General features: G+C 31.3%; 1 pseudogene; it reads right to left on the reverse strand.

Annotated features, from left to right (window-relative positions):
• Nucleotides 1–5,385: 5,385 nt before the first annotated feature.
• LOC149931607 (uncharacterized) lies at nt 5,386–13,209 on the reverse strand (annotated as a pseudogene).
• Nucleotides 13,210–14,806: the final 1,597 nt, after the last annotated feature.

Genomic DNA, 14,806 nt, shown 5'->3' on the forward strand with positions numbered 1-14,806 from the left:
AAAGTACAAACCTCCTTGCCTCAGCCAAAATGTTTAGTAAATATGAAATAAGCCAGCTTGATAAGGTTTAAAAAAAATTTATTCAAAGTAATTTCAAAAGTTTACAAACTTCTAAATAATTTAAATTTTTCATTATGTTGATAGCGTTGTGTAAAAATTCGTTCAATTTTTCCTTGGATGTTAACCCTGTAGAAATTGGATTCGAGTGCTTTTAGTAATATCATCCGATGGAGTAACTTTTCAATTAATCTTTGCACATAAGTATTGAAATTATTTGTATAATTGTATATTTGATTGTCAGTTTTGCCGTTTATATAATTTACCAATTTCTTTGATGTTTGACGTTTTGTGACCTATCAAAACACTTGCTTGTAACTTGCATGGTGGTTCGTAAGGTTTATATATTCCACACACATTTTTTTAAAGTTTGAAACATTGGTTTTTTAACTTTCAAACATTTTTAATGTTTTCATTTTAGGAGTTTTTCGGTAGTTAACTTTTCTTTTAGACACAATTATAAGTATTGAAAACATGTTCAAAAATAAAAGTCTTTCAAACTCATACTACCTTTTTTATAATTCTCGTAATAATTTTAGTCTAAATTACAAACAATTTAATATTTATTTTATCTTTTGTTTTAATTTAAATGTTAATTAAATAATATTTTTTATAGTACTCGATCGACCGATATTTTGCTAAAAAATTCATTACACAATGCTACAAAATGGTTTAGAGTTCTTTAGATCTAGACTGTTAATTAAATTATTAATTAAACAATAGACCAAAACCTTCTCGTTTAAGCTAGAATAGGGTTTTTGATTTAAACGATACTCGCACGGTATATTACCACAGTTCTGCTTTAAAACAAATTTACATCTCGGGTAATAATTTGCGTGTTCTTCGAAAGGAATATCGTTCTTTTTCCAGCATAGCAACTTTCCATTGCAGGAGAAACATTTGACACAATCTTTGAAATCTGTGTAGTAAAAACCCGCTTGTGCCAAATCTCTTACGTCTATGTGATCGATCGGGAAATTTTTAAACGATTGTATTCGTACCAATTCAGATCGCATTGGGCTTAAATTCCAAGGGTTGTTCGTTATGCGTAGCACGGGAACATTTTCTGTAGATTCATCCTGAACAAATTTGCAATTCGGATACCGCTGTATATGAATTAGTAAAGGATGATCACCCTTTCTACAACTGCCAACTCGTTTACATTTAAAAAGGGTTGCCTTAAAATTTGAGTTGAAACTCTTTATCCTTTTACTTTCAAAATGCATTTTTTACGTATTTTACTGACTGTCAGTCATCGGAAAAGATTCGTTGATAAATGCTGGATGATTATAAAAATCAAGAAAAAGTTGCTGTAGTCACTCGTATCACATGATGTTTAAATGTGACTGGCGTCTTCTAGCGGTATTTCCCAAAACTAAAATTTTACAAAGATTTGTAATATTATAGGGCTGTTTAAATCAGCTACCTTTTTTGAGCTAGTTCTTAATTATGCCATTTGTTTTCAAAACACCTGCCACCAAATACCTCATGTTCCGATAAAATCCGTAGTTATTCTTCAATAATTCGGTCATTTTGTTCGTTGCAAGCACTCATCTATTTACAAAAACATTACATAAATTTACCCAATATTTATTTTAATTAGATAATAAATTTATCGATATTATTCCCATTAATAATAATAATCACCTAAGTTAATACCTAAGACACCACCCAATGGTAAATGAACTTACACTTTGTAAATTGAACTTAGTCAAAATTAAAAAACTAAACACAATGATATTAATTACGCAATATCATTGGAATTTACCAAAAATTATCCAAATAAAAAATAACATTTGAATTTCTTCAAATTTATATAAATGTAGACAATGTTGTTTCTACTAAATTTATTTATTTCAATTAACCCAAGATACAAGAATTTACCAAAATGTATTCGAAAGTTTTCAATTTATTATCAAGTCAATCATAATAATTTCAGTTAATCCAATAATATAAGAACTTACCCAATTTAATTTGATTTAGCTGAAATGTATTCAAATTTACCCATTTTATATGAAATTACCCATGGGTTTTTTCTTCAAATCACTAATAATATAGAATTTATCGCAACAAAAGATACAATTATTTGCGCTATTTTGCAAAACGGTGCACAATTTCTTCCAAAAGAAATAGGATCGATTTACTCTGATGATAAAAATGTTGTCATTGTTCCATGTTATTTAATAGAACCAGTAAATCTTGAAAGATAGACTTTTTTCTAAAATAATTTAATGTTATCTCACCTGGAATGACTCTAAAATTTAATAATCACATAATTTGCAACATGTTCTTAAATATCAAACTGATGGACTGTTACTTTTAAATTGACAATTGCAAACTTCATTAAAACTATCATTATGAAAATGTTTCCTACTATAATCTTCATAAATACCGCAAAAATAATGTAATTCATAGTATTTCAAATCTGTTATAATATATTTTATATTTTAAAATTCAAACCCAATGTGATATAATATTATATTGAAAATGGTCTTTAAGCTTGGTCTATTTATCTAATAATGTTCTTTCGGCATGTAAATATTTTACCTAGGACACCATTATTAATATGTTAAATTTGCTATGATCAACTTTAAAGGATTATTTGTATAGTATGTGGTAAATCCAACTATCGGAATAAATAAATTTAACTTATTGTTATAATTGTAACATACAATACACATTAATCAAAGCGATGGTCAATAAATCCTATTGAATCACAGAGAAGTGAATTGTGAACGTTCAATAACAGACCGTAAAAATAATACCTAATACCAAGGTGAACAAGCTCCGCAACATGATAACACCCCAGTTTTACCACAGGTTCGATTGACTACATTTTCATCACTTTTACCCACAGGTAAAACGACTAGAAGTCAATTACCTATCCATTAATAGTATGTCCCCAGGCTAGAATGTGTTTTGCGATTCATATACTCTTCTCTCGGTTAAGTGGAACTTACTCTTGCCTTGTTTGAAATATTTTACTAATTCAAGCATTCAAAGTTTTAAATAACACTAAACATCGCGATAATTCTTATAAGATTTAATCATACGGTTATTGCATATTACATCCAAACATGCTTTTGTAGAAAATATACTAAACATTTCGTATAAGTGTAAATTTTCTTGTCTTATGTGTACATTTAACAGTTTTGTAGGACTATGACGGAAATCTTTGCCCAAAAAAATTGATTTTAAATAAAATTATAATTTTTCCAAATGTGGATCTTGGTATTGGAAAGTATATCTACAATTTCCACGTTAATTCACCTCTCCGGTATAGATAGAGCCACCTAGTGGCCGTTTCGAATCGGCTGACGAGAATTCGCGTCGGACCGGTGTCGTCGGCTTTTTGCTATGGGAATAACGTTGGTTTCTCCCCTGATTAACTTAAATTATTGACAGTTTTTATTACATATTCTGACTACTTTTTACCTGACATGAACTCACCGAAAACACCTTCAGTTTCAAGTACAAGTTTGAGGTCAGTTTACGTTCTTTTTAACGTTGTAAATTAGGTTTATTTTTTTGACATTTTGACGAACATAGGCCTAGGCTTAGACATTTTAAAGGTTAAAGTAACTAAAAGCTATTTAAATTTTATTAGGTCGCCTTTAAGAAATGTAAATTTTCAAGATGAAGATATCGATAGTATGCCAAAAGGTCCCTGGACAAAACTTCTAAGGGGATTTCCTGTCAACTTCTCTGAAGAGCAAATTGCTACTTACCAAAATGAAGCTAAAGCATCTAAACATACTACACTGGGGTACCGAATGTTTAAAAGTGGGAAAACTGGGAATGTACTTTTAAACTATGGTCGGCAGTTTATTAGTGTAAAGTCAAACGTGCAGGCTTCATTTACTTTAAAAAAACATACATAGTTTTGGTGAAAATCAATTTCAAAGGTGTCATTATTTTTTCAAAGTGTGCGTGTGTTGCAGGGTTGGGAGGCCACTGCAAACATGTAGTGGCTGTGTTGTGGTTTGTTATTGATAATTTGAGAATGGGCAATCTGTATTTGACTGAAGAGGAATCATCCACGAACAAGAAGCAAGAGTGGGGTCAACCACGTGTTTTACCAAATGATAAGGTAAACATTGATTTTGAAAGTTTGCTGTTCATAAAACACAAGCCTGAAAATCCTGGCAAAAGGCAAGCTGAGCTGGTTCAGAGAAGAAAAATACATTGCGAAAAAACAAATGTTGTTGTTTCTAGTGAAGCACTTAAAAAATTAGCAATAGAATAACAGGAATTTTCTAATAAAAAGCCAAGCATGCTAGGTAGGATTTTATCCGAAAACAATTATAAACCTGCCACGATAGGAATTGCGCCGTTTGAGTTTGAGCCAGTAAATGAAATGAAAGAGAATACTATGCAAATTTCAAGACCAAATATACCAATTGAAATTAGTGATGTGAAATTGCATTTAAGTTTAAAGGAGCTTTTGCCCAGAACGTTAAGAGTTACCATTGAAGAAGCATGGTCTTTAGAAGAACGAACTCGTGAGCAGTCAAATTGCAAGGAATGGGAGGCTGAGCGGAGAATTAGGCTAACAGCTTCTAACTTTGGAGAGATAATTAATAGAAAAAAAGCTGTCAACGACAACTTCACTGAAAGAATGAGAAAGGGGAAACATTTTCAAAACAAGTATATGAAAGATGGATTGAAATTTGAGGATGATGCTGTGCATCAGTATCTCACTGTTCAAACTAGAGTCCAGAATGCTTTTCCAATAGGTTTTTGTGTAAACCCTGGCTTTCCATTTTTGGGGTGCTCACCTGACAAGCTAGTTTATGACAACCAAATTAATGAGTGGGGACTGCTTGAAATCAAAACTTTAGCCAAAGGAAAAGAATTAAATTTCACAATTGAAAAGTGTTTTAAAAAACTAAAACCAGACTTTTTAGAGTTAGACCATGATAAGATTATTTTGAAAAAAAAAACCATAAATATCACCACCAAGTTCAGGGGCAACTTGCCATTACCAAGTTTAACTGGTGTGATTTTTTCGTTTTTATTGGAGAGTCTCAAAAGCCACTCTTGGAACGCGTTATGTTTGAAAAAGAGGTCTGGGAAAAGAATTTCTTACCAAAGCTAACTGCATTTTTTTTTAATTATTTTTTTGTTGATGATAATGATGTGATATAAGTATGTGATAAGTTAGTTTTGAAAAGATTTAATTAACTATTTAACCCAAAAAGTTGAGACAAATTGTGATAGGCCTAATGTAGCTGAAATGTTTGTAATGTTCCAAAAGTGTAATCAAAATTGATAGCAAGTTCCTTTTTTAATTGTTGGTTATAAAGTTCCTTTTTACAAAAGTAAAATTCAATTTGTTTCACTTATTTGCCTTTCTAATAATGGTTCTCCTGAGAGATTACATAAATAGCAACATATTTTCCAAATCTTGTTGATTTTATCATTCATTACATTGGGAAATGTATATTTTAAAATTCTATAATTTTTTACTTGTCTAATTACACGTTCTACATGAATTCGGACACTTGCAATTTCTCGAGTTAGCTTCTCTTCATTAATATCAAGTTGTTTTTTCCCATTAAGAAATGGTGGTATATTTAAAGTCGCACCCTTTTTTTCAATTTCTTCTTTTATAAGAAATCCTCGATCAGCCATAACACTGTCTCCGGGTGAAAGCAAATCGATAATTCCACTTTTTACTGTTATGACTTTGTCTGATAATCTTCCAGGCGCTTAATTTGAAACGAAGGAAATCCAACCATTAGGTGCTATACCTATTAGTCCTTTGGCTGTATTGTGGGACTTGTAGGATGAATATGTGTTACTTTGCACCCTGAAGTCAGATGGGGTTTCAATGAACAATTCTGTGCAATCTAAAATAATTTTTGTAGCTGGATAAATGTTCTTGAAAGACTCTGGCATATGCAAATTCACAGTCTCTCTTGAAGGCCAAATAGGAACTTGCACTAATTTATTAAATAGAAAATCCACCCAAAATTTCCAATATGAGCTGATAGTTGTCACTGACACTCCACAAAGAAAGGCAATATCTTCCTCTAGCAACCCCACACGCAATCGAACCAATACCAAGAATAATTGGTTTACCAGATCAATTTTGAATTTTTTATTTTGGTTTGCTACTCCGGGTGTTTCTTTCGTCTTCACATTTTGTTGAGCTTCATCGAAGCCTTCCATGACAAAGTTCTTGAATGAGATAAACCTTTCCTTGCTATTAAAGCCAGTATAAAAATAAAGAGAACGTTTATCTTTGAGTAAATTCTCCACTGTAAATTCTGGTTTTTTCTTCGCTAGCTCAATTGTCTTTTGCAAATCCATTTGTATAATCTCATTGCTTTTTATCTTGAGATTGTATTCTAATTCTAAAACCCTTTCTTCTAATTGTTTAATTTTTTGCACTAAATATTCATTCTCTCCTTCTAGTCTTTCAATTAATCCATTTCTTTCTACAATTGCAGACGGCATCCGAAAGTGAATAATTATGATCTAAATTTAAATATCAAAAACAAAAGTCTTTAATTATCTTATTTAAAGTTTTAGTCAAACTGTCATACGCAGTTTCTTAAATTATTGGGAGGGCTCAAGCTGTTAGTCCTGGCCAGTCATCAGTATGATGTGAGTGGGAGAGGGAGGAAAAATTCCCCCTTGAAATTTCCACTTTATATTAATACCAGGCTCCTGCAGATAGGGGAGGGACAAAATCCTCAGGGCCCAAGGGAGACTGATAGGGCCCATCAAAGAAGCCCAAGGGGGTGGGGGCAAATCAGAAGGGGACCAACAAAACACTATTAAGGCTCAAGGAGGGTGCAAATCATGATAATTTAGAAAAAAAATTTCAGGGCTTGAGGGAGGGGTGAAAATCAATGGAACCAAGGAGGACTGATAGGGGCCCATCAAAGAAGCACGAGGGGGTGCAAATCCGAAGGGGGCGCTAATCATGATGATAATTAAAAAAAATATATTCAGGGCTTGGGGGGGGGGGGTGTGAAAACCAAAGGGCCTGCAAGTAATTTTACTCTGGGCAGGGTCTGCTAGAATTATGTTATTTTTAAAAGTGTTTCAAATATAAGCTTGAGATAAGTGTCCATTCCAGGGCCCAGGTAATTTGTACCAGCTTCCCTCCTCTCTCGTTGGGATTGATAGAGAGGCCTGGATACGTAGGGGCCCACTCAAGTGCCTCGAGGGGGGTGCCAAACCACAATACTTGTATAATGTTTTTAGGCCTAAAAGAAGGGGGGTGTGAATTGACAATTGGTGAATGTCTTCAGGCCTGGAAGGGTACCACCAATATGAAATTTGGCTTGGGCCTCACAAAAGCTCTGCACAACCCTGGATTTTGGTAGTACTTCAAGATGAAATTATAAAAAAAAATCAAAATTTCATATTATTGCTTTATTTTTCACCCTAATTTCCTAGAATATTGGGGAGTATATGAATTATTGTGGGAAGTCCTTCTTCTAGTACCATGAAATATAACGCATACGTCATACACAGTACGTGTAGTACAGTGGAACTTGCAATGAGAAATAGGTTTCTATATTTTTATGTCTATGAGGGTAAAGTGTGCTGTGTTACTTCTAGTCCATTCCTTGAATTAAATTTATATTACCGTATTTTAGCGACTATAAAAAGTGTATTATTATTATTATTATTATGATATTCATACCAACAGAACACGCAGGTTCTTAGGCTTTAGTAAAATATATCTTAGATAGCCTGCTTAAGTATATTACCAAAGTACAGTTTTTTATTACATCTATTACCATACCAGTAGATATTAAAGGTAGACGTTTTTTATAAACTACTTGTACTATTAATCATTATTCAGTAGTACTCTGCTACAGTATACAGTTCTCTCTCTACAAAATTGATACCTTAATGCCACTTAAAAGAAAATCAATTGACAAAGACTTTTTATAAATTTGGATGCTACTTTTTAGGTAAAATTTTGTCTTCTATACGAAATATTGTCCAAAATTCTGGAGGGACTTGAGACAGAATATGAAATTATTGGTGGGGGGCGGGAGCTCTGACTGACCTCTGAAATTACTTAACAGTCTATAGAACACTACACCTTTGCAAACTAGTATTCATACCTTTTAACTCTTCTTTAGATAGTTGAGGTGTTTTAGAATTTACTCGTTCAGAATCAGATTTGCTACTGCAACATGATTTCACTCTTTTAAACGGAACTGTAACTTCAGCCCCTAATGGTTCTAGCTGATCTTCAGAAATAAAAACTCCATCTCTGTCATTAAATAATTTACCTAAAGTAAAATATGTAATTCATTAAATTTGATACATTAAGAATTAATATAATATTGTTACATACGTTTAAGACCAGTTTTGCTACGATGAACATTCGAATTGAATGTGCTAGATTCATAGTCGTATGTCTTCCTTGGAAAATATATTGGAACTGTGTCAGAGCGACTTTTAACCCCACCAATATTGAAATGGGCTCCACAAATACGAGATGAGGATTTGGGTGTCCATAAGCTAAATCTACCATTAGCTCCAACTCTGTTAATTCGAGTCAACCACTGTTTCATCAGCCTCCTATCTTTAGGAAATGTGTGAAAGCTGACATTAGGGGTACGGAGGGAATTATTGTTACAAAAAGGAACACAGCATGAAATTCCTCCTCCAGATTGACGTTTACTGCTGGCACTAATAAATAAATTTAATCTCCATAAACACATTTGATTTTTATGTATAGATTGTAATGTGACGAATGTCAACTCATAAGCCTAGGCCTATGTTCGTCAAAATGTCAAAAAAATAAACCTAATTTACAACGTTAAAAAGAACGTAAACTGACCTCAAACTTGTACTTGAAACTGAAGGTGTTTTCGGTGAGTTCATGTCAGGTAAAAAGTAGTCAGAATATGTAATAAAAACTGTCAATAATTTAAGTTAAGCAGGGGAGAATCCAACGTTATTCCCATAGCAAAAAGCCGACGACACCGGTCCGACGCGAATTCTCGTCAGCCGATTCGAAACGGCCACTAGGTGGCTCTATCTATACCGGAAAGGTGAATTGTAGATTTTCTTTATTATAGAACTAGAACGTCGTAAAGATCTTGTATTCGGAACGAAAATGGTTGTAATGTAATATAAGTTAAAACCTTGAACCGTCAATTTGCTAATGTTGTTTAAATCTTCAATGTTTGTAATAGAAATTAAAATAGATGGTGGAAAGTTACCGTGCACATATAAAGAAAAATGATATTGGGTTTATAAACGATTGTTCAATGATTTTTATACATCAAAAACAAGAAAATAATAATCAATTCAAATTGAAATATTCAACAAAGGCTATTTTATTTAGAACATCAAACTAACATTTGTTTCAAAATATCAAACTAATTTTTTTTAAATTTAAATCTCAACTACTTGACAACAGATACAAATATTATTTACGGATAGAGGAATTTATAACATTGTTATTTAAATTGTTATAAAGTAATTAATTTTTCTTTTAATAGAGCTCAAACTTATTTTTAATGAATCTTTTGATTATTTTTTCTATTAAATTATTATTCTTATTTTTGTTTTTGGTTTAATTTAATTTTTTTTAATTAGCTCAATATTAATTTAGTATATTTGTTTGTGCTGTCTTGTTTACCAACATATATAAACATCCTTTTTTATCTGCAAAGTTCGTTTTGGTTAATATAAATTATAATTATTATTGAATATCTTCAATGAAAGTAAATGGTTGTTTTGAATTTTTTTTACAAATATTAAAAATAAAATAAAATTAATTTTTAAAATATTTTTATAAATAGAATTCCTAACATATTTAACATAAGTTGAAAATGTAAAATTCGCTCTGCAAACATAAAACCGAATATTTAAATTTTAATAACAGACAGGTGAAATCAGAAGCGCATTGTGAATTTAACAGAATTATTAATGACACGTTAATTAAGGTTTAAAATTAAAAAAATTATTGATTTAAATATCCTATTTTTTAAGGAACATGCTTCTGAAATTAATATCTCTATTTTGAATTCTATGTACTTAACAGTTGAATTGTCTTTGTGATTGTGAATATGATAACTGGTCTGCTGTTTAAACTGAAATCCATAAATAAAACGGTTATATGATACAGGTTGTAGAACATGTCGTCTAATTAGTAAATAATAATTAAAGCTAAATTGTTCGAAATCTAATACCTTGGATTGAAAACAGAATATAATTTGTGTTAATTAATGTTTAGTTTTTATCTTTTTATTAGAATAACAAAATCTAAGACCGTTGCGCCCGTACGTTAGAAAAAGCACACAAGGTCAACAAGTGACGTTGCCTGAGAAAATTCACTTTATTCTAGTGAGACATTCCAAATCTGGCTATTTTTTAATAATGATTCTTATATTTTATATCTGAATTTATTTATATTTCTATATTTACAACCTTTAATTTTTTTCATATTACTAATTATCTCTTAATTAAATAGGCTGTTTTGTACATATTTTGAGATTGTCTTATTTTTAAAATTCTTATTAATTGTATAATTTAATTTGCAATTGTTTAAAAAATAAATTTATTGGTGTAAATTGTTTATCTAATTTATTGCAATATCCTTTTAGCCAATACATTTATTATTTTACGAAAGAAGTATTATTATTATTATTAATATTATTATTAATAGTTGTTAAGTATTATTAACGATTGTATCTTCAAAAAGTAAATTGTTAATAAACTTTGTTTTTAAAACAAATCATTTTTATTTACAATTTTTTTCAAGTTAGAAAATTTATTAATTGATATTTTATTAATATCTAGCGTTTGTTTGTAAAAACCAGTTTTTTTCTTCTCACTGGCTCTGTGGAATGTCTCCTGGCGAAACGTGATCTGCGTTTATAATTTTATTGATTAATTCAATCTGGCGCGGAGATGCGAAAAATGGGTAAAAAATAGAGTAGGATCAATGATGCCAGATGTTAATAAACATTGTTGCGTTTAATTGATATAATTAGTCAATTGTTGAAAAATCCAAACTAGTTTTACAAGGCTGTAACTGTAGTTGATAACGTTTACACGTGACGATAATTAAGGGTGGGTATCAAATTACTTCTACAAGGCTAATGCAATTGAATGTTGAACCAGTTCTATCCTAGAGGTAATTTTAATTTATGAATTTAAAGATATATAGATATTTTTTATAGTTCACAATGCGGCAGAATTTCATAGAGCGTGCTTCTGGTAACGCTGTTCAACAGAAAGTTAAAATTATCAAATAAAGTAAGTATTATTTAATTTAAAAATAATTAAAATTATTAAACTTAATTTTGTTTTAATTTAGCCACCAATAAAAACCCGTTCGTTTACTGTGTGTAGTCAGAGAAAATTCTATCCACGTATATTCACAATGTTGCTATTTTTGATTTAAAAAGTTAATTATTCTTTATTTATTTTAAATAAATGGGTTTTGGAATTTTTATTGATTAAGTAACTTAAAAATAATTTTCCAACTTTAGAATATATTATTTTACTATTAAAAATTAACCAGACATCCATTTGGGTAAAATTCTAGTCTTTCGAGTTGCAAAAGTTAGTGTTCGGCAGTCGATTAATTTTTATCCATGAATAAAATAAGCTCGGCTATATTTCAATATTTATTTATATAACCAATAGTTTAATAAAAATTGCAAAATGTTTAAATAATTGAAAGTGAATAAGCATATTATTTAAATAAAAACAAACAATTACTTAAATAAATACCGCTTTTATTCGTAATAAACATAATTAAATAAGTTAAAATGATATTCTTTTTCCCATCTTTTTTTAAAATAAATCGGAAAATTTTTGGATAATGAATAAACAATTGCGAACACTAGCAAGAGTAACAATAAAATTATAGTTGGATAACATTATACTTTTGAATTGCTAAAACATTGTTTCTTTAAAAAGTAAATAAATTGAATTTTTTATAATACATTAGTTGTTAAATCTCTGGTTGATATCGCCCGATTAAGTTCATTGTAATGTTTTAAAATGTTTATTGATTGGTTATGTAATTAATTTATTATATAAAATCATTGTTTTTTGGGAATTTTTATTGATTATGTTACTTTAGAATGTATTGGAGTACTATTGAAAACCAATTTCCTATTTGGATTACAAATGTAAAAAAAATGTATCTCCAAAAGTAAATACATTTTGTTTTACTTATTATAAACAAAATTGGCTATATCTCGGGCGAATATTGACCAATCAGCGCCATTGTAATTTGTTGTGTTTTTAAAATATGTATTGATTGTTTATTATGTCGTTATTGTATTATTTATTTATCTCCAAAAGTAAATAAAGTTTCATTTCAACATTGGTAAAACATAAGTTATTGGGCGGATATTGACCAATCACGCCTATTGCAATTTGTTGTGTTTTAAAATATGTATTTTATTTCGACAGGGTAAGTTAGATAGCACGTGACAGACAAACTTGTCAAGGCTATAAAGCGAAGGTCGCGAATTCGTTTCCCCATCTCGCAATTAACTAATTAGCATTTTAAATGGCGAAAAAACGAAAAAAATGATATCAAAAGTTAATAAACATAAAAATTCGGGGGGTCACATATTACCGCCGATATCTCGGGCCGAGCTTGTCCGATCGTGTCCAAACTTGTTGGGGTGATAGACCGAGGCTTAGGGGTGGTGGACAGTGCTCGAGCGTCGAGGTCATAGATCATCTTCAAGGTAAAATTTGAGATTGAAAACAAAATTATTTTGTTGATTTTTTCCAAGGACAAAAATTGGTTTTTGGAAAAAAAATTTGGGGGTTGTTTTGGTGGGTTTTTTTTGGCGGCCATCTTGGAAAAAATGGTTCATATTTAGTCCTTCTCTACTTACAGCTGTGTGTAAAAGCAAGGTTCTTACAAGCGGCACTATACAAGAGATTGGTAAATATTAGTAAATAATTTACATGTACAATATGAAGACGGTTTTGATAAACTTACTTTGACATGTTGTGATTTTCAATGGAAACTGAAGCTCTCAATTGAGATGACACAACTGAAATAACACTGAAAAGATATAATAAATATAAGTAAATATTTAACCAGTAAAATACGAATAATATTTAATAAACTTACTCTGAAACATTGGAATGATCTTCAGATAAACTAGCCAAAACTTGAGAGTTGTCCATTTCGAGAGAAAACATAACACACAGCACTGCTGTAAGCTACCAGCTGATGCAGGACGCGAAAAATTTATTCGCCGACTCGCCGAGGCTTAAAATACTATGTCATATTATTCCGCTTTTTTCTAAGAAAATTAAGTTCCAGTGTATCTCAAAACGCTAATAGATTAGGTTTCGAGCCTTTCTGAAGCCGTTTCGCTAATATTTATTATTTTTTTAACTATATTTAATTAGGTTAGAAACCATTTTAAGACGCCTCGAAAATCGCGTAACGCTATGGGAATTTTTTTTTTTACCACGACTGTACCTCTCACTCGGTGATTCCAAATTCCGCCACTGGAGGTCTCTATCACATGGAATAGCATCAATAGGATTCAATATGAGTCCAACTGTATATTTGGCTTCTTCGTCCAATTGAAACCATTTTGAGCGTTTCGAAATCTACACATCAGCCAAATTTCATTGCAACCATACATTTCAATGTCAACGGTCGTGCAACCTTTTTTATGTAAAGCTTTACACATTATTTTTCACTTATTTCTGACTATGCAACTAAGATTTATTTGTGATCTGCCCCTAGTTCGAACCCATTTTAATAGGCGGTATTGATTTAACATGGTTAACAAGGAAACACCAACCAAATACGCAGCCTGTTCACATTTTATTTATATTGAAATTCTAACGATTGAAGCGCGAAAAAACTCTAAAATACCGATAATTCACGCCACGTGTCTATTATAGAGCGGTGTCGGCCACTCTCAGCAACGCGCAGGAGAAACCGGTCAGACTGCACAGCTTGTATACAATCAAATTACGACTACACTAATAATTTTTTTTCTTTACATTTATAAAGGGTTAATAACTTCTCTGTTCACAGGTTTCATTCATCATAAAGGAAATAATTAAAATAGGTTGACCATTCTATAATAAATTAAGCAAAATCGTCTTAACAGTTGGCCGTGCACCTATTCTATCGTTGGCCATTCGACATCGTTCCACTCAATTGGTTATATATACCCTGGCTCTTAGTGGGCCTATAGCCCTCAACTAACAATTGTAAGTCCGATTTATAAATGATGCGACTCTAAAATTAAGCTTTTATAGAGGAACAATTTAAATTTTTATTGCAGAGGCCTGCGAATCCAACGGTGACACTGTTTTTATAAATCTAGTGAGAAAAAGCTTTCGAAGTTATTGGAATGTCATTTTGAACGTAATTAATTATTTTATTTTATCTGCAGAGTTATTAGAGAGTTTCAGCAAACTAATTTATAGGCGTTTACGTGACCTTCGACCAATCTGAAAATCGCATGCGTTCGCTTTAACGCCTAGAAATGGGTTTGCTCAAACTCTTTATTATTGAATAGAACCGATACGAAACACCCGAATCGCTTCTCCAGCGCGGAGTTTCGAGGAGAAAACAACTCGCCTGTACTACAGCGGCGACAAGTGGCTCTTTTCGAAACTAAACTCCGGCTGAGCCTCAACGTATTCCCCGACGCAGGCGACCTACTCTTCGGCGTAGCTCCATCAACTGCAAAAATTATATTTCGCCACCGCGACAATTAATAACAACTCTTAATAGGTTCAAAACTTCATTTTG

This window comes from Leiobunum rupestre, chromosome 9 (genome assembly GCF_980474605.1).
Source record: "Leiobunum rupestre chromosome 9, qqLeiRupe1.1.hap1, whole genome shotgun sequence".
Classification (NCBI taxonomy): Eukaryota; Metazoa; Arthropoda; class Arachnida; order Opiliones; family Sclerosomatidae; genus Leiobunum; species Leiobunum rupestre.